The 15,732-nt window shown below is 47.9% G+C and overlaps 1 protein-coding gene across 1 annotated transcript in view; it reads right to left on the reverse strand.

The window, feature by feature from the left end:
• The window catches only part of PALD1 (phosphatase domain containing, paladin 1), a 73,572-nt gene that overhangs the window by 57,533 nt on the left and 307 nt on the right, over positions 1-15,732 (reverse strand). The window lies entirely within an intron of this gene.

Below are 15,732 nucleotides of genomic sequence, written 5' to 3' on the forward strand. Positions count from 1 at the left end.
CCTCCAGTGGCAGAGGGAAGAGCAGGAAGAAAACACCAGGGCACGGGAGGGGAAGAAAAATATTTTTATGTTTCTCCCTTTTCCTGTTTATCTATCCTCTTGATCCCAAAGCTCCTGGTAGCTATTTGTTCAGGGAAAATTCTGCCAAGAGTGACATCCTGCCATTGGCCACCCTGCCCTGTCGGCTTTGTGCTGGGGGCACTGAGGCCCACATTCCCACAGACATCAACCCAGACTGGGGAAGCTGCTTCATAAAGGGGCTTTCAACAGAAGCTGAGGCCCAGGAAGGAGGACCCAGGCCAGGGAGGCAGGGCCACTGCCATCACCTTCTCACTGCCAGCTGGCACCCATCAGTTCCACATTCAGCTCCAGTCAGCTGTAGGGAGGTGACGAGAAGGATTCGAGGAAATGACTTGAAGCCTGGCTGGGGCACTACGCTGGGGTTGGGAACACAGCGCATGAGCTGTGCATTCAGGCAGACTTGGCACGCAGTCCTAGCTGACCAATGACTTACTGTGTGACCTTGGTCAAGTTACTAAAATTCTCTGAGCCTAGTCCCTTATCTGTAAAATGAAGACAATATTGGAACCTACTCATAGGCTCATGTACAATATTAGAACCTACTCATGGTGAGGGTTGCATGAGACAAGATAGGGGAAGGGCTGGTACCCGGTAAATGTGAATAAACATCATTTATTTCCACTCCCACCATCAAGTTGACCCACTCGCTCACTCCTGAAGATCTGAGGTACCTTTAAAATGTGCTCAAAAGAACAATTATAGCCTTAAAAAGGAATGAAATCTGATACATGCAAAGACACGGATGAATTTCTAAGACATTATGCTAAGTGTTTAAGCCAGATACAAAAGGACAAATACTATATGATTCCACTTATATGAGGTACTTAATGATGGCTGCACAGAAATGTGAACATACTTAATGCCACTGAACTGCACAACTAAAAATGGATAAAAGAGTAAATCTTATGGTGTGTATATTTACCTCAATTATAAAAAGTTAAAGGCTGATTCAAAACAAGGTGGGGGAGGGGTGGTGCCCATATTCATTTCTGTCCCAACCCTTGAAGAGTTCAGGCTGGTGAGGTGGGGCAGGTATGGAAAGAGCTAAAGGCACCACCTCCCAGGGAGTTGGTACCATCAGAGAACCAAGTGGTGACAGCTGAGGAAAGAGACATACATGCTACCTCCAGGGCCTGGGAGGGTTGCAAGAGGAGATGGCCCCTGAGCCAGGCTTGCACCAGCTTCAGACTGAGCCACTGTGCCAGGCTCCTTCCAGTATGAGGCAGGACTGAGCAAGGCAGCTCCATGCTCCTACACCCACCAGGAGCACGGTAAGTGAGAGCTACACAGGGCCCTACTCACAGCTTGCACACCCATGTACACTGTCCTAAGCCAAAGACCCTAATACAGCCCCCTCATGTCAATCCTGGCCCCTGCCTGGCCAGCCCATTCACCAATATCCAACAAACAAAAATGCCTCCTCATCTCTTCCAGCACCCACCACCACAGAAGGCAAACTGTGGCCTGCCCACTATCTCCAAGGCCAGGGAAGGGGAAAGAGGTGGGTGACCAAAGAGCACTCATAAGACCTAGAAATACGGTTATCCAGAGGCTCCCTGACCTTAGCCTTCAAACCCTCCCACAGGCTGGGGCGCGAAGCAGCAGGCCACAGCTTGGGGATGGGATGTGCGTAAAATCATTGGTGAGAGGGCCTGAGGGGTGGCACAGATAGGCTGAACTCCACCATGAGTCACAGTGTGAACCTGGGCAAGTCATTTCCCCTTCCAGATCTTCTGAAGCCTCCTTAGTTTCCTTCTTGACAAAACAAGGATTTTATCGCATCACCCAGCAAGCACCCTTGGGTATACACCCTAGAGAAGTGTGTTGGTCCACCAAAAGACAGGCAGAAGTGTTCAGCAGCTTTTTTCATAAACATCAAAACTAGAAACAAGGCAAAGGTCCACCAACAAAGAAAAAATAAACACATTGTGCTACGCCCACATAATGGAATACTACACAACAATGAAAGGGGACAAACCGTTGATACCTGTAGTATCACAGGTGAACCTTACAGAGTTTATGTTGAAAAAAAGAAGCCAGAAGAAGCCAGACTGAAAACAACTCATACCGTATGGTTCCATTTACGTGAAGTCCAAGAACAAGCAAGACTAATCTTTGGGAAGTCACTCAGAAGCATGGCCACTTGAGAGTGTAGGAGGGTTGGATAACTGACTGGGAAGGGGCCAAAGGGGACCTTCCGGGACGCTGTAAATGTTCTATATCTTCATCTGGGTAGGGGTCACACAGGTGATTCTTCTTTAAAAGTTCATCTATGTCTTGATTTACTGTCTGTAAATTATATCTCAATTTATAAAACAAAATACAAATAGCTAATAACATATTTTGTCCTCCTCTGAGGACAGCAGTGAGGCTGTATAGAAAAAAGCCACAGAAAGGAGTGGATGGTGGGTAAGAATGTGGGCTGGGAATCAGAAGGACCAGTGTTCAAATCCTGATACTTCCTCTAACTGGATACAATTTTTCCTGTTTTGGTTTTTTACTGTTGTTGACTAGATTTTCTTATCACAAAAGTAATCTGTACTTGCTGTCACAAGTCAAAGATGTATAAAGAAAAAGTTTATTCCCCTCCCATCCCCGTCCAAGCTCACCTCTTAAGCCTGCTTCTACGACAGGCTTTTTTCCCTTAAGGAGAAAATATAAACACCCTTCCCAGTTGATACATATAACTCCAACTCTATTTAATGGTGCCATGTCATTTTATTATATCATTACTCCTTCAATAAATAGCTACTAAGTATCAACCATGTCAACCAGACAGGCATAGTGCTGGCACTTCATGGAACAGGCATCCCAACAAGACGGAGAAAAAGAGAGGTAGAAGAGTCAACAAGAAATACAATAGTAACACATTGTGTACATTGTAATGTGGGCTACAAGGAGCTGAGACGATAAAAAAATGAGGAAGGCAGGAAAAGGATCTATTTTAGATATGATAATCATAGAAGGCCTATGCTGATAGCAAAGAACAAGAAGGTTTTGGCCATGTGAAAAAGCAGAGGGAACAGAACATGCAAATGCCCTACGTGGGAAAGAACATGGCACTAAAAGGAGATGGTGTGGTCCCCAGTGCACTGCCCCCAAATCCCAAAATCCTTGTGCACGTGGCCTTACATGCTGATAGTTTTACTTCTTTAGACAGGCTACCAAAATGTGGACTAATTGAAGCCAGGCTCTCAGCTAAAAAGGCATGTGCCTTTTAAAAACTATAGTACAGTCCCCAGCCTTTATGGCACCAGGGACCGGTGCTCCTATGAGAATCTAATGCCTGATGATCTGAGGTGGAGCTGAGGCAGTGATGCTAGCTCTGGGGAGCGGCTGCAAATACAGATGAAGCTTCGCTTGCTGGTCCACCGCTCACCTTCTGCAGTGCAGCCCGGTTCCTAACACTCTATAGACCAGTATTGGTCTACGGCCTGGGGGTTGGGGACCGCTGCTAGAGTAGACATTGCCAAGATACTTTTCCAAAAGGTTGTAACATTTCACACAGAAATCATAATAGCTTAAGAGGGCCAGTTTGCCCACATTCTCACTGATTCGAGAAGTAATCAATCTTTTTCATTTTGCTCATATGAAATCTCTCCACTTCCTTGTCTGTAGAGTGGGAGAAATGACAGTTCCTCCTCCTCAGGATGCTGTGAGGTTTAAATAAAAAATAAATCCATCTAACCTATTGAGCCCTGTATCTAGCATAGAGTAAGTACTTAACAAATGGGTGCAAGCTCTTACCATTAGTTCTGTACAAATGCCAGGAGGTAACTGCCAATTCCATAATCACCAGCCTAATGAGGGGAACTCCCCAAGAGGAGCTCTGGAGGCTCAAACCCACAGGTTTAGCATGGCAGTCCTAGATATAGAAGAAGGAGGTGAAAATATAGCTCAGCAAAAGAGCACTGGGCTGGGAGTCAAGAGGCTAGGTTCAAGGCAACCTTTCTGAGATTCAGTATCCTCAACTATAAAATGAGCTAATTCATTCCTTCTTCATGCAATCATTCCACAAATGTTTCTGGGGCACCTATTATGTGTGAGGCATTGTTCTAGGAGCTGACAGTACAGAATAAAAATTCCTGCCTCGTACATCCTAGCTGGAGGCGCAGCAATAAACTATATAAATTAGTCAAACATAGAGTGTATCAGGAGGTGATAAGTGATAAGAAGAGGGTTATCATGGAGATGAGGCATGACATTTTAGACAGAGTTTCCAAAGGAGGCCTCGTATATGAGTAAAGACCTGAAGGAAGTGACATGGCAAGCTATGTGGCTCTCTGGAATAAAAGCATCGAGGTCAAGGGGACAGCCTGTACAAAGACCATGAGGTGGAGCAATGCCAGTGTGTTGAAGGAGCCATGAGGCAACCTATTTGTGTGAAACAAAGTAAGTGAGGGGACTGGCATTAGATGAGGGTGTCCTAGAGGCCATGGTAAGGATGCTGCGAATAAATGAGGAGCCACTGGGGGGCTTGTGGCAGAGAAAAGTGCCTTGATCTGACTTGTATAATGTCACCTTGGCTTCTGTGTTAGAAGAGTCTGTCAGGGAATGAGAGCCGAAGCCAACAGACCTGTTAGGAGTCTACTGCCCTAGTACAAGTGATGTGGAGGCCTAGGCCAGCAGTGCAGGGAAGGTAAGGAAAAGGGGCTCATCCTAGATCCACTCACTCTGAAGGTGAAGCCAAACGACTTGCTGGCATGTCATTTCTGAGGAGTGAGAGAAACAAGAACCATGGACAACTTAGGTGTTTGGCCTGCACAACTAGAGGAGGTGCCACTGACTGAGAAGGAACAGATTGAGCAGGAAGCAAGTGCGCCGCGAGGACTGAATGGACAGACAGGAGAGCCATGGTCTCTGCACCAGCCGCGATCTCAGAAGGAAGCAGCAGGCCCTGGAGACCTGCAAAGACGGGGAGCCGGTCCTGAGGCCTGTGTGGGTCACTGTGGAAAACAATATGAAACAGAGAGAGAAAAGTGGATCCAGAGGGGACAGCAGTGTATCACGTTTGACCCGCTACAGGCTCCGCTGACCACAGAGCCTGGGCCGCAGCCAAGGTTGGCTACTCACAGGCCCACTTCACAGGTGGGGTAGCTGAGGGAACTGAGATCTACAATGAGTACCTCTCATTTAGAAGCCAGAAAGGACCAGAATGAGCTAAGCAAGTAGGTGGGAAAGGCAGCCAGCTGGCCCATTTGGTTCCTACAGCTCCCACCTACCACCACAAACAAGATCATGGAGCTGGGTCCCAGCGTTCCCTTCACCCAGGAACTCTGCTAGATCCCAAAAGGGAATACAGAGCTCTGAGTTTTCCAGAACTGAGAATATGACTTAATGTAGACTCCATGGATACCTGCTTTGGGATCCATGAGCTCTTTTATTATTATTATTAATTGGGATTTAATTCACATACCATAAAATTCGGCCTTTGAAAGTATACAATTCAGTGACATTTAGTATATCTGCAATGTCATGCAACCATCGCCACTATCTAACTGAAGAATAACAAACCGAAAAGTTAAACATAAGATTACCATATGACCAGCAATTCCATTCCTAGGTACATACCGGAGAGAATTGAAAAAAAGGATCCAAATAAATACTTGCACACTCACATTCACAGCAGCACTATTAACAATAACCAAAGGGTAGAAACAATCCACATTTCCATCAATTGATAAACAGATAAACAAAATGTAGTATATATCCACACAACAGATTATTATTCAGCTATAAAAAGGAATGAAGCACTGCCACATGCCACAATGTAGATAGATGAACTTGATAACATTATTCCAAGAAAAAGAAGCCAGACACAAAAAGTCACATATTGCATAATTCTTTTTATATGAAATATCCAGAACAGGTAAATCCAGAGAGAATGCAGATCAGTGGTTAATAGGAGCTGGGAAACGTGGGGGTGGGGATGGGGGGGTGTCGGGAGTGACACTTAAATGGATACAGGGTTTCCTTCTGAGGTAGTGAAAATATTTTCTAGGTTCAACATCACTAACCAAGGAAATGCAAATCAAAACTACAAAGTGATATTACCTCATGCCTGTCACAGCTATTATCGTAAAAATAAAAATAAAAAGGCAACGATGCAGAGAAACTGGAACCCTTACACACTGTTGGCAAGACTGTAAAATAGTGCAGCCATTATAGAAAACAGAGATTCCTCAAAAAATTTAAACTAGAATTACCATAGGATCCAACGATCATATTTCAGGGTGTAATCCAAAAGAACTGAAGGCAGGCTCTCAAGAAGGTATTAGCACACCCATGTTTGCTCCAGCCCTATTCACAACGGCCAAGAGGTAGAGGCAACCCTATAATGCCCACTGATGATGGAGAAAGAAAACGTGTGTGGGTATACACACACACACAATGGAATATTATTCTGTCCTATGAAAGAAAGAAATAATGTGATATTATACAACATGGATGAATCTTGAGGACATTATGCTAAGTGAAATAAGCTGGTCACAAATATTGCAATATTGCATGTATATGAGGAATCTAAAACAGTCAAATTCATGCAGACTAAAAGTGGGAGTAGTAGCTGCCAGAAGCTGAGAGAAGGGGTAATGGGAAGTTACTAATCAACAAACGTAAAGTTTCAGTTAAGCAAGAAGAATAAGTTCTAGAGATCTGCTGAAAAACATTGTCCCTAGTCAACAATCATCTATTGTACACTTAAAAATTGTTAAGACGGTGGATCCCATGTTAAGTATTCTTATTATAAAAAAAATAAAAAAATTTTAATGGTTTGGAATTAGATAGAGGTGATGGTTTGTTTACCCAATATTGTGAATGTACTGAATACCACTGAATTTAACACTTGAAAATAGTTAAATTTATGTTATGTGAATTCCACTTCAATTTTTTTTAAAAAGTAATGAGAACAAACCCTAGGTCGTCTGAATGATGCACTGCCATGCAGTTTGGAGCTCAAGTCTACTCTTGTGTTTACAATCCAATCCCTTCACCCTGAAGGCCAAATGACATCATCCGAACCCAGCACAAAGGCTGTGGTTCAAATCGAAGAGGGTAGAGAATGGAGCCACCCCACAGCCCATGCAAACCGGCTGTACCCAACTCCAAGGCCCAGGCTCGTAGCAGTTGGGACCATGTTCACGTTGAGAGTATCTGTGTGAATTGAGCAAAGTCCATCTCTGTTCATGCCAAATTCCTGATTCACACAAGAAGTGGGTTTAAGAGCCACTATATACAGATTCTAAAAACGCCATTTTCAGGACTTATCTTCAATTGAACAAGCTAGTTTTCCAGGTATCAGATAATATACTTCTAAAACAGACACTTTGGGATTATTCAGTGGGAGTTTGGGCTCAAATGTGAATAATCAGAATTACCCCCAAAACTATCCAACCAGCCCAATAACATTGATGTCACTCTGTACAGTAGGCTCAAGTGACAGAGACGGGGAAACAGAAGAGGCCAAAGGGCACAGCTCCCTACTATCAACCAAACATTGGCAATTTAGTTGCTATTTACATCCTTACAATAAATTAACATGATTCATTTGAAATGGGTTGGCTTTCTGGTTTTATTAGTATTTCATGTTTGTTTTAAAGTTATATAAAAACTATGTAAGTCTAAGGCATTTTATCCAGTTTAACATTTGTACACCTTTAGGTTATATTCCAATAAGAAAACCTAAAATAAATGAATAAATGAAGCTTTTTTTTCCTTTAAAAGGAAGTCCAAAAAAAAAAAAAAACCCACTGGAATGGAATCAAACATACTGTATGATTCCATTTATATGAAATGTCCAGAAGAAGCAAATCTATAGAGACAGAAAGTGGATTAGTGGGCTGGGAGTGGGAATCTTTTGCAGTTGATAAAAACGTTATAAAATTAGACTGCAATGATAGATGCACAACTCTGTGACTATGCTAAAAGCTACTGAATTGTATGCTTTAAATGGGTGAATTGTACAGCATTTGTTAAGAAGGTGGATCTTATGTTGAATTATAGCTCAATAAAGTTATTTTTAAAAGGGGGAGGGTTGACATGTTACCCAAGTTTGAACAGCACTAACTAAGCTGGAGAAATCACAGGGAAATCAACAACTCTACCTATTGATAGCTTCCCTCCCAGGTCCAGCCTCCTCTCCCTCCCCTTAACCATCCGCAAGTGCTCCAGAAGGAGTCTAAGTATATCCTAACTCAGCAGAGAAGCCCATCCTGGGTGAGCAGGTGGCTGCCCTGGAACACAGTACAAAGGATTCCTGTCTCCTGGAACTCACTTTATACAACAGCGGTATGACAAGATTTTGAATTACTAAACCAGAAAAAACTTAAAGATGATGAAAACGACCAATGTTAGTTAGTATGCAGAGATTATGAATCATTTCTACATCGATGGCAGTGCAGGGAAAGGAGTATGACAATACAGATTCAGACCTCAGGAACACAGATTCATGACCCAACTAGCTAGGATCAAGGTAGAGCCAGGAGAATGCAAACCTGAGCAGAGACAGCGCTTCCTTAGGAGGCTGGAGACATCCTCACCCTCCACCCACACACACTGGGCAAAGCCTGCCCTTCAAGACAGGGTCCTATCAATGAGACCCTAAGCAGCCACCTAGAAGAGTCTGCCTCTGCAAGGGGCAGCTCCACTGCACCAAGAAGGGAGTCCTCAAGGGTCCATCTTTTGTCAACCTAACAAATGGCCCCCCTCCTTGGGCCTATTTCTTCCAGAGATATTTCACAGAGACAGGAAGAGGAAGCCCCTGCTGCTAGCAGCTGGGTGAGAATGCACGTCAGCTCATCTGCCCCTAGGACAGACTGATCCCTTTTATTCCAAAGCCTTCCTCCTCCAGTGATCTGCTCTGAACTGACCTCCTCTAGAAAATCTTCTGTCTTCCTAAAGCCTCGCTGAGCAATAGCTCAGAGCCAGGGAAAAGTGGACACACCCCATCTCCCAGCCCTCAGCTCAGAGGGATGGTTCCCAGAATGTGCTCAGCACTCCAGTGGCAGTCCCCAGGACCAATGGCTAAGTGAAAAAGCTGGTCCCAGATCCACGGACCAAGTGTGATCCCATTTATATGCCCAAAGCAGAAAGTACACAAAGTCATATAGAGGCACGAGAAAAAAAAAGACGAAAGGATACTCAGCAAATGCCAACAGTGTTACCTAAGAGAAGAGAGAGGTAGTACGGGAGGAGAATGGGGACTTTTTCCATTTTACTCTCTATGAAGCTACTACTTGAATCTTTCATAAAGATAACTGCCTTATATTGCTTTTTAATTGAAAACATTTTCGATAGCAGGGTGGATGTCCATCATCTGGGAACTTGATAAATAAGCTGTGCTCCCTCCACACACGGGAATACTACTCGGCAACGAAAAGGGACTTTTCGCTGCTGAAATATGCAGCAACATGGACACATCTCAAGAAATCGTGTTGAGTAAAGAAGCCATACGTAAGCGAAATATGAGTCCATTTATGTGCAAATCTAGAAGAAACAAAACCACATAAATGGGTCTGGGACCAGGGGTGGGAGTGGCGCGTGCAAATCTAGAAGAAACAAAACCACAGAAAGGACATAAATGGGTCTGGGACCAGGGGTGGGAGTGGCGCCTGAGGTGATAGAAGTGTTCTCAGACTTGAGGTGGTGGCTGTAAGTACATGACATTTACCAACACTCATCCAGCTGTACACTTAGAATTTTTGGTATGTATCTCACTAAAACTTTTTTTTAAAAGTAAGGTAGAGGAGGGAATGGGGAGTAACTACTTAATGGGTTCGGGTTTCCCTCTAGGGTAAAGAAAACGTTCTGGAAACTGACAGAGGCAGTGGTCACACAACATTGTGAATGTACTCGATGCCACTGAATTGTGCACTAGAAAATGGTTAATTTTATGTCAAGTGGATGTCCCCTTGATTTTTAAAAATTTTTAAAGACAAGGAAAAAAATTATTACACCCATTTGGCAGATGAGAAAACTGGGCTCAAAGGAAGCTGTCAACGCCAGCCCAGGGCTCGCCTACTTGTGCCTCAGCCTGGTTCAGACCCCAGTGGACAGAACTGCCCTGTTCCTCCCCCAAGGGCTCTGCAATTCTGGGGCCCGGTCTCTACAGAGGGCCCTTCTCTCTGGGGCATTTGGAAACCAGAGCTTCCTAACAGGCCTTGGAGTGAGCCAGCAAAGCAGCACATGTACAGAATTCCCAAAGTCCATGAGCTCCATCAACAGAAAGGGCTATGTTGGGTGCAGGGAGGAGCACCCATTAAGAAGGTGGTCAAACTAAAGCTAAAGCACCACCAGGCAAGGATGCAGGTAGGGAGAGGTCCCAGGTCCAGAACGGAGATCTTCTAGGCCCCGCCAACAGGGCCCTGGGGCTCTGACGGAGGGCTGCCACCGGAGAGTTAAGAGGTCAGCACCAACCTCAGGGGCCCCAGGAGGAAGGACTCGGTAACCACCAGCAGTCAAAGGGGACATGTCCACCAGCCACTTTGTGACCAGCAGGAGAGGGGTTAACTTTTTCATGGGGTCTACAATTCCAGGAAAAGGAAATGGGGAGGAGAAATTCCCTCTGTGCTTTCTAAACAGAATCTTCAAAACAGAATCTTCAAAACACCCAAGTGTCCCTGTCCTCCACTCTGGGGAGGGCGGGGACAGAGGCCACAAACCTGCAGACAGGCAGGCCCTGAGGCTCAGCAGGCTGCAAAGGCTGGCAAAATCCAAGGTCATCTGAGGGTACCCAGCCTCTGGGCAGTGGGGCCATTTCTCATGGGCGAGGGCGGGAAGCCCAGCAGTGGACCCACAGCCCTCCAAGCACCACACCCTCCCTTCTCCTGGAATTTCTGAAAGCCCTAGCTCCCCGGGAGCCAGCAAGGTCATCGGCGGCACTCCCAGTTCCCAGATGCTCCCTACTGCCTGCCATGGGCAGGTAGGTAACCACAGATGTCCCATGTCTCTCTCACAGGGTACCCCATCCCAAATGGGGGGACCCCTCATAGCTAAAGCCAGTCCACATATCAGGTATAGGAAATATATAAAACAATTTCTGAGGTCCAGAAATTCCACTATTCTACTTCACTCCCTAGTAGAGGTTTAGGAGTTTTCAGAGGCTTCAGTTCATTGAAAGGAAGGGGAGGAGGATCTATTAACCCATGGGTGTCTTAATTAAGAACAAAAATAGACAAGTAACTGATCCTGGGGCGGAAGCAGTCTGGAGCCCCAGCTCGAAAATGAAGGGCTCCAGAGGCTGGGTCTTTCCTAACAAGCCAGGAGTACAGAGGGTGGGACTCTTCCCCAGATCCACGTATCTGCTCATGTCCCCTAAATACACCAAGCTGTCACATCTTGGTACGGGCTACTCTTTCTGCTTGGGAAGACTTCGCTCACCCTTGCAAACTCTTGGCCATCCTTCAAAGCTCACCTGAAGTGTCACGCCACCTTCAGGTAAGCCATTCTCTCCCTCCAGAATGTACCAGTAGGGTTTGGTATAATGTACATATTTGCCTCTCTCACCACCTTCAAGTAAGCCATTTTCTCCCTCCAGAATGTAGGGTTTGGTATAATGTACATATTTGCCTCTCTCACGTGGCAGAAGCCGGGTTTCACTCACCTCTGGTCCCCTGCACCTCATTCTGAACCCCTGAATCAAAAGCTTCCTGGCGTCTTCCCACCATGAGGGACCGTTCAAGCACCCTGGCCTCTCTGGCCTCCCAGGTCTCTCCCTCTGCTGAGAGAATGGTAGCAACGGCAGCATCTCATGTTTGCTGAGCACTTACTTTGAGCCACATGCTACCACAAGGGCTCTCCACACACTACCTCCTTTCATCCTTGAGACATTCTTGTACGGGAGTTGCTATCATTAACCCGGTTACACAGGGAAATCAGGCACAGAGAGGTTAAGTGAGTTTCCCAGGGGCACACAGCTAGTGAGGGGAAGAGCTGAAACTGAGACTCTAATGATGTGGTTCCAGAGCCAGCATTCTTAATCACTGCTAATCCTTTGGGGGGCTAGGAAGATTAAGCGGGGGAGAGTAGTCGTCAAGACAAGCTCTGAGCGGAAGAGGAAGTTTCTCTTTGCCCAGGTACCAGCCAAAGGCCCGGGAAGAGCAGCACCTTCTCCCAGACGGAGCCTGCTGCTCCCGGACCTAATCCCATTCAGAGTGCCAGTTACAGGAAATTTAAAAGGCCCATCTGCAAGTGCCTTGGCCCCAGAGCAGGGAGGTACACGGCTGCCCACTGGGAGGCAGAGCCATGATTTGGGGCTATTCTTAGCAAACCACTGGCTCCCCTCCCAGAGGCCCAGCAGGCGGCAGGCCCAAGCTTCCATATGCCCTGCCTCCCATTTCCTGACCCTGCATGGAGGTCTCACAGGGCTAAGGAGTGGCTGGTGGGCAGGAGTGTGAACAAAACACTCCAGCTTTTAAATGAGAGGTGCCTGCCTGCCCAGCCTTCCCAGAACCAGGCACCTGGCTGCTGGAGCAACTCTGTGGAGCCCTGGTGACAGGCTCGTGATCAAAGCTCCACTGAAAGAGTGCTCACTCTGTACCAAACCCTAGGCCACATGCTTTCCACAGATTATCTGCCATTTAACCCTCATAACACCCCCAAGGGTTAGGGGTTACTGGCTCTATTTTAAGGAAGAGGAGTTTCATTTTAAGTGAGTTGGTTAAGACATTAAAAAATTTGCCCGGGGTCATATAGTGATTTAGTGTCAAGCCATATCTAGACTCCGGGCTGGCTCCCAGTCTCCAGGTTGGGCAGAGGACAGGTGACCCCTTCCCTGCCCAAGCCCAGAGTTTGGGGGAGAAGCAGTCCACACCAGAGAACAATGGTCTCATCAAAGACCCCACAACATGGCTACTCTTTCTCTCCCCAAACGGATGGTCCCTTCCCTCCCAGAGACCGTCAGGCTTGGGCTCAGAAAGAGTCCCCAGCCAGATTCCTCTCTTACAGAAGTCACATGGTCTTGCTTCAGGAACATTCTGGAGACTCAGGGAAGATGAGACAAAGGTTCGAGGAGCCCCTGCTGGAGCTTAAAGACTGGGAAGGTCAAATGACTCTCAAGGCGAAACAGAATTCTGAGCCCCTTAGGGTCTTCAAACCCCAACGTGGGCAGTCTAGAAATAAAGCCACACCACAGAGCACCTGTACCATCACCCCAAACAGAACCACTTCCGGGCACTGCTGCCACACAGAGTCACTGGGATAACTGAGCAGCGCACGCCTCAGACTACATCGTGGTACCCACCTCTGTCCATGTCCTGGCCTCTACTGTCAGGTGACTCAGCAGATATATGTGTCCCCGGGGAGCGGATATATGTGTCCCTGGGGAGCCCACAGCCAACTCCATATCTGCCCAGGTACTCAAGCCATTTCCATGTCTTGAGCCAGTGAATGCCAGCTCACATCCAAGTCTGTAGGCCATACGTCGGCCCATTTACATCTCTGGCTCCCACAAGGGGAGGTTCAAATCCCCATGAAGGTATAGATCTGCCTGTATGGTGTCTGCGGCCCATGTATGGGCCACATTTCTGTGTTCATGTCGTCCGCCCCTGCACACATCTTGCCTACCTCCACTGTCTTTTTGTCTGTCTTCATCATGTCCCTATTCAGTTCCGCCATCTCTGCTCATGTACTGTAAACCCGAGTTCGCACATGTCTCTGCCCATACCAGCATCCCCGACCTGTGCCCGGTTGACCTCGTGTGTGCCACCTGTTTGGAGGTGGGTGGGTATGTTCACCCAAGTGCTCACAGTGCTAGCCAAGGGCTTCGGGGTGAGCTCAGCAACTCCCACTCCCAGAAGAGCCGCCCAAGGCTACAGGCACAAGCACATTGCCACCTCCGCAAAGTGTTCCAGAAAAGCAGAAACCTGTCAGGCATGATGGGGGAGGAGGCAGAGCCCCAGACACAGCAGAACCTCAGGGGTGAAGTCAGTACTGCCCCAGGGACCACCCACCTCAAACCAGCCCTGCCCAGCCCACCCACTTCCAACACCCAACTTCACCATCGATGGCCAGAGAACTAGAGGATGCCTGTCTACACTCACAGGAAACACTGTCTGGTTCAGGACCTTCAGCTTCCCAACCTCATCCTCAGCCCCCAGCCAAAGAAGTCCTTCAGAAAGGAAGTGAGGACTTCCTCTCTGCTGGCCTCCTTTAAAGTTGGATCTAGACCCCAAACCTCAGAGGCCCCAGGGCAGCTGGAAGAGTCCTGTGCTCAGCCTGTCCCCAGAAACCTAATGGGTTTCTTCAGAAATCTACCAGCAGGAAGGAAAAAAACACCCTGGAGTGGGGCTGGGGGCACATAGATGCAGGAAAATTTCGTGAGCTCTCCTGCTGTTCCCTGTCCCTGGAGGTGGTGAGAGGTCTTCATTAAGAGCAGGGTAATCAGGAAGGATAGGTATGGAGCCAGAACATTTTAAACATATTTGCATAATTGCATGAAAGCTGGGTCCCAGCCCCTCTCCCCACATCGTAACCTATGTCACTTGTTTAGCAATTAATCATGGGTAGCCTCTTGGCATTTCCACTATTATTACTAGTCCTGGACTGGTTTGGAAACCCTGTATCAGCAAACTTTCTGAGTGTCTTCCCCCCGTGGGGCTGAGCCACCAGAAGACAGAACCCTCCAGCGCCTTTCACCACTGCCATCCTCCCAGGCAGAGCCCAGTGCCTTGCATTTAAGAGGCGCTTGGTTATTGGGTCTGGTTGCTCTGCATAAAAGCCAAGCAGTTGGTGCCTGGACCTCTGGCTGGGAATGTAAAGAATCCCAGAAGCTCGGCTTTCTTCCATCTCTGACGCCCCAAGATATAAGAGCATGTTCCGACCATCCTGGCCACTTTAACCAGCCGGGTGCAGCAGGTCTCCCACAGAATACACTCTGCTCTCTGACAGGTGACTGCTCCTTCAGGAAAAACCTCCTAAGATAAAAAGGGGGCTCTCCAGGGAAACCCAGGCCTACAGACGGAGCAGGCCAGAGCGGCCCAGAATCAAAGCTTGTGCCCACTGGGACCTCTGGACTCTACCGCTTCCATGGGCCTCAAGCCTCCTAAAGTTGAGCCCAGGGAGACCCCAAATGTGGATCATAAGACAGCTTCCCTCCCCGCAACTGCACAGGAAGCCCGCATCAGGGGCCGCCAGCCCATGTCTACCTCAGTGTAAGAGGGTAGCCCGGAGCGCGACAAACAAACGACCCAATAACTCCTCACTGTTTAATACGTGATGTCCCGCTTCTCTCCCAGACACCTATCCCGTGAGGGTTTGAGTGGAGGCCCAGAACTTCTCTCCCTGTGCGCTCGCGGGGATAGGGAGTGGGTGGTCGGAGCGGCCCCGGCTGGGCGAAGGGATGTGGGGTGGGGGAGAGGGGCAGAGGACTCCCGGATCTGCACTTCCCTTTCGCCAGTCCCGGGTCTGGACGCATCGGTACCTGCCAGCCCGTGGCTCCAGGGAGCATCCGCGCTCCTGCAGTCGGCACGCTGCACCCAGACTGCGGGCGCTGATTCAGGCTGCGGCGGGACTCGCCCAGCGCGGGCTCCGGCTCGCTCCTCCCAACTTCCCCAGCCCATCCGTGGGCAGAGGCGGCTCTGGAGGCGAGCAGGCCGGGCGCGACGAAGCAAGGGAACCAGTGCAGGAGCCCGCGCTCGCGGGCTACGGGAGCTGCGT

This window comes from Pteropus alecto, unplaced genomic scaffold (assembly GCF_000325575.1).
Source record: "Pteropus alecto unplaced genomic scaffold, ASM32557v1 scaffold155, whole genome shotgun sequence".
NCBI classification, from domain to species: Eukaryota; Metazoa; Chordata; class Mammalia; order Chiroptera; family Pteropodidae; genus Pteropus; species Pteropus alecto.